The 5,898-nt window shown below is 36.1% G+C and overlaps 1 pseudogene; it reads right to left on the bottom strand.

Annotated features, from left to right (window-relative positions):
- LOC131781548 (transcriptional regulator ERG homolog) lies at positions 1–3,890 on the bottom strand (annotated as a pseudogene).
- Between the last annotated feature and the right edge of the window lie 2,008 nt (positions 3,891–5,898).

Raw genomic sequence — 5,898 nt, 5'->3', positions numbered from 1 at the left:
TTGCTTTAGACAACTTTGGGGACGGTAGCTTTCAATCTTTTTTCTACTGAAGCTTGAAATATTGCTTTCTTGAGGAGAACAATATTCAACTGTCTCTCGGCTCGCTTGTGCTGACTCTGCAAGTATGGGTACCAGACAGGGGGATGTACATCTCCCCCGGGGGGTTTCGGCAGGAGAAAGTGTTGACTGCTCAGATAAAGACGACAGTGAGGATTGTCCAGCTTTATGCAATGTAGACTTATCAGATGAAATTTTCTCTTGTTCTCTGTTGGATGAACTCGTTTTGCTTTCTTGACCACTTGACTTTGAGACTCTTGGCTCATATTTGTAAGGCAGCCTGTCGAACTTGTACGTGAAAGGTTGGCCAGGAACCTGGAGAACATGAAAAAGATAAAAAAATAAAAAATATATAGATATATCAGCCAGACGTACAATCATGTGGATCAAAAATGAATTGCCCAATGGATTCTAAGCATAAGAATTAAGCTCTCTCCTTTGCAAAGAAACTTGTAAATTTCTAACTACATAGTGATTCCCTGAACCTGTCACTCAATTATAAAACAAACACCATCAAGACATCGCAGATCCACAGATCTAGAAAAAAAAAATCATAAATTGGTTCACCTTATCCAACCTTCGAACACCATTTACCATAGAATATGACACACCATCACTTGTAATTAATCATGGAATTTAGTTGCTAACGTAGTTTCCTAGTTAAGTAACGATTCTAGTTCACTGCAAAAGTTTGTCAATTTGAAGCATCAAACAGATGCTACTACCATTACAAAATGCTACCACTATTACAAAATGTTAATCAGTATCATGTAGTCCACGTAACTGCAAGAAAAGTCATGAATTGGATCACGCCATTCAAACTTTGAACGCTATTTACCAAAGTATGCATTACATTCAACCACACCCTAGCTACAGAAAAGCAGATCACAGGGGGTCTAAAATAGACTTTCCTAATCCTGCATCCCAACGCTAGTTCTTTTTATCCCATCTCGCCATCCCGCAATCCCGCCGTAATGAACATTTTCATCCCGATCCCGCCTAGTTATATCCAAGTCGCTCCAGTTCACCACCAACTAATAAGCAAATAATAGCCTTTACAATATGGATAATGTACTCTCATTATGGAGAAAGATAAAGACTTGCATCCCGCATCCCGCATCCCGTATCCCGCCAAACCAATTATCTGGCTGGAGAAGGGCTTCTCTGGTTATTCCAAATTCCTATCCCTTAAAGTAATGATATAATAAAATGCACCATGTACCCTGTGCTACAACATAAGTAGAAATCACAAAAGGTGCAACAGGTCATAAAGTGCAAAAATCAAACATCGCATTACTCACTTGAACCATCAACAACAACAACAAAAAGCGAATCAAGGGATTATCTCGTATTGATAGCCAAATTATGTATATTATGTGGGTGAGATTGATTTTCTTGATTTTTTTAAGTTTTACTGAACTTATGGTTAAGATCAAAATGAAATTTGAAAATTTGAAATTTGAAATTTGAAACGGAAATGTAAATTTCTACGAGGAACTACAAAGGAATTAAGTTCAATAAGAAATAGGCGGCAATTTTTCCTAATAGATTATTATTATTATTATTATTATCATATTATATTAATGTTAAATATATTATTAATAGAATATGTCTTCCATGAAGAAATATTACGTAATCTCAACATGTAAGGTTGTTTATGATAAATAAATCATATGCAACTTAATTGAATGCAAGGTTGACATCTTCATTGTGCCTTTTCCAATAGGCAATGGTAGTATTATGGTTGACTCTGGTATTGGAGTTGGTGGTACTACCAATCTAGTATTGTAAGCAATGTTTTAGTATGAAAAGTAACAATTGGTATTGTGCATTTTGGACGGAAGTATTATTGATACCATATGTGGTGTGTGTCTTTGAAATAAATGTATAAATATTTCAATCATAATAAAAAAAGGTCAGTAACATCAATAAAGGATAGAAATGCTAATCACTATTACACTTTTAAAATCATCCACAAACAAGCAATGTTGTCTACAGTGGCTTGTTTTGGTATATACAGGAGACCGTTTCTCCTCAGTAGGTAAGCTTTAAGTTAATCGTTTATAGTAACAAGTTAGCACATTTATCATCTAACAATACTTGATGACTATACCAACCTTTTGAATGATTCCTTGGCTATAATAGAATCGTAATGCTCGACTGAGTTTCTCATAATTCATTCCCTTCTTTCGTTTAACCAAACCCCATCTTCTTGATACCTCCTCGGGTCTTTTCAGTTTAAATTCTTTGAATTCTCTTCGACTCCAGCATATTATAGTTCGTAAATCATCATTTGCCAGGAGATCCAGTAAAAATTCCCACAAGTGGATGGTGTTCACCCGCCGACGTTTTTTACCTTCTGAATTTCTAGTTCCACCTTTGCGAGTTGATTTCTTCGTCAGCTCGATTTCCAAAGATGATTCTGTAGCCTCTGTTCAAATACCAGTGATTTGGAGAGAAAGTGAGAGGAGTAAAAATAAAATAACGACCTCGAGTAGGGAATTTTACCAGCATTCTTTTTTTCTGTCGAATGAATACCACAACACAATCCATGTCTCTTAGCTTAAAATCATCCCCTACACGTCCATTCTTGCAAGCCAACTTTTTAAAGAAGCATCTTGTATATTGTTCTCCCAGGTATTAACTGGACCGATGTCAAAAAGCGCTAACATCATTTGAGATTCACTCGAGGTCTTTCATGTGAGACAAGAGAAGCGAAACACATCGCCCCTCATCTTTTTAGCCATGCAAGTAGATCGAAGAAATTCTTTAAAGGAAAGCCTAACAAATGAAGCATCAACATTGAAATCGAAAATGAACGAGCTGTGTTTACATGAGTCACTCTTTTAGTTTTATTTGGAGTTTTCTAAAGAATTTTCATACATCAAATGATCACTTGTCAATGAAATTAAGCCTTCTTATGATTTTTTTGGAGGCAAGAGTGAATATTCCCTTTCCTTCGTTTCTGCATCACTGATCGATAACTACAGTCTTTCTATAATATCAAATAATTTTACCGGTAGATAAAAGAAATTGTTTTATTACTGTGGAATCATAACTCGCTTTGAACCTGAAACAATCTAAAATTGACGAAAATCTACAGCTATCATGATCATTCTGATTTTTGACAACTTGTGCGGGTATAACTGTAAGCTAAAACAACGACGTTAAACGGCCAGTGGAGCATACGAACGTGGAACAACAAACAACAAAACTGTCGCCCGTTAGCCTCAAAGACCATGAACCCAATTCTTAGTATTTCTAAGGGAAGCTCTCAACCTGAAATTCAGTATAAATTCACACCTATAATACCTGAGTGTAAAATAACAACGACCTGATCTGTTTACAAGTCTAAAAACAAGTGTATTTCATGGTTGTTTATGTCACAATTTTTGGTACGAATGACTAACCAGTCATGCTCACCATCCACAAAACTTGTGGCAAGTTTTTGGAAAAGGCTATTTAAACCTTTTTTTCTCGTAAATCGTTATCCTTGATCATCACTGAAAAGGATATGAATGCAGTATTTATTCATTTTACGTTCTTATAAAAATAATTTTCGCAAGTTATTTGTAATATCTTTGGGCGTTCTGCACGATATATAGAGTCAAACACACGAAGAAAACTTGGATTCTAGAGCTAGAACGATTGATATTTTTCCATGCTATTGCTCCAAGTATTTATAAGGAATAAACAAATTTAAGCAAAATTTTACCTGCTGTTTTAGACGCCATTTCAGTTAATCCCACACAGTCCCTGAGGGTGTCGTTCCCAATTACTTTCACATGGAAAAGAAAAGGACTCAGACAGGAGTTTCAGCTTTGCGTGTTTCGTTACGTATAATGATATTTGCATCTTGCGGCTTTATTTAAACATGACTTTAAAACGGAAGTTTTATGTGCTATAAAAGAGAATATACTTCCTCTCAAAGCTAGACAGTATTAGTACCTTCCAGGGACTTCCTGTAACAAACACGTCGTGACAGCAGACGAGAACATTTTGTCACGCATTAGACTATGAAAGAAATAGGAAAAATAAGTGGCTTTTCTTCAACTATGTCGTTCAAATTCAAATGATTATTATGTAATTCTTTTTTTTTGCTATGGCATTAATATTTATTTACTAGGAAACTTTCTGAATCGAAATATCTACACAGTCTTGGAGGTCGTTATTCTCACCTCAAGGCGTTTTCAATCGTGCATTGTCCTGAGGAAAACTGAACTTTCCTCTGCTTCTTCCACCTACTTCGTCTTGTTAGACAACCCAACTCGTCATAAATGCTAAAAAGCTACATATTTTGAAGCACAAGGAAAGTGATTCTGTTTTTAGAATTTATTTCTGGGTGATCTACGAGCAGTGAAAGGGAAATTCTGAGGTTGAGAAATTATATTGCTTTTTCCCAAGTATTAACTGGCTTTAAATCCAAGGTACCTGCATTTCTTAGTGGTAAAAGGAAAAAAAAAACAGAGAAAGAGAGAGAAGATCTTGAGCCGATTGAAAGTGATGAATAGGACCGGAAGCCGGAAGCAGGTAACCGGATGTTGTTTTGTCCAAATTGCTATTGAAAGTGAATAACAACTGCGAAAGTCTTACAAAATAATTTTCAGCTGCTGTGTAAGCTTCTGGAAGTGCAAGTTTCCTGTTTATCGCAAGTTTCAAGTGAAATACAGTGTAACAGGCTCCCTTAAAACTTGGTACTGAACAGCATTTCTTTGTCTTAAAGGCTTAAAGGGTTCCTAATCCACCTTACAATGCAGAACTAAGGTTGTTAAGCCACGTTCCTCTTCAGCGGATATGAATATTCGAAAATACCGTCGCAGTTATGAAAACAATAATAATAATAATAATAATAATAATAATAAAAAAACAGGAAGGTAATTGTCAATCATTAACTATGTAAATATTGATTGGAGTTAAAATTATTTTGACTTGAATTTGATTGATGTTATATTTCTTCAAGCGGAGAGAACTTATAACCATGGTATCATATTACGAGTGGATGAAGTTAATGGTCTCTTTATTTTGTATATTGTAAAAAAGATGTGTTTCTTCTTTTACGAGAACCTGGGAATAAACGGTGAAAATCTAAGGCACCCCAAAGATTCGAAATTTACGCTCGGAGGCAGTTAGCTACAGCGACTCTACACAGATTTTGGGGATTACTTGCTTTAAATATGACAGGTACGCTATCACTACGATCAGCGATGTTGCAAACATTGTGAGGAAGGTGTGGAGTTCTTTGTTGCTCTGTGGTGGAGCATCGGAGCGCGGAATCCGAAAAACTTGGCTTTTATTCTTTAGGGAAGGGTTTCTTTCATGACCGAGCTCAAAATTTACCTTCTCAATTCTTTTTCGATTATTTATCCACGCGCCTTTGTTTTTCTTGTGCTACATAAACAAAGGAAATATTTTTATTGCTTAATAGTTAACGTGTCATTTACCGTGTCCGTGTGTTCAGCCTAGTATGCGTTTTATCGTAGAGGGTCACATATCATTGAAACAGCTGTGGCTTGAAATACAACTAAGTGTTTTTCGTTTGCAAAACGCATCAATATGGAGGTTGATCACGTTCACAGCTGAAATAGTGCTGAACCAGAATCTGGAAACTAACTGATTGAAAACGTCTCTACACACTTTTAGGGCAATTACCGTTAAGAATTGACGGCAAATTTTTATCCTTGTGTATATAGGGGGTAAGTGTCTGAAGAAATTGTGGTGCTGCCTCTGAGGGAGGTTTAACAGTTAAGATAATTTGATTTTATCACCTGAGTTGATCATGTGAATTTGCATTCATAGAGAGTTTCTGAAGCTGGTGTTTCGAGCGTCAGCCCTTCGTTTTCC

The sequence above is a fragment of the Pocillopora verrucosa genome, chromosome 11 (assembly GCF_036669915.1).
Source record: "Pocillopora verrucosa isolate sample1 chromosome 11, ASM3666991v2, whole genome shotgun sequence".
NCBI lineage: Eukaryota > Metazoa > Cnidaria > Anthozoa > Scleractinia > Pocilloporidae > Pocillopora > Pocillopora verrucosa.
The sequence above is the reverse complement of the archived record's forward strand: the minus strand, read 5'-3'. Positions and strand labels throughout refer to the sequence as shown.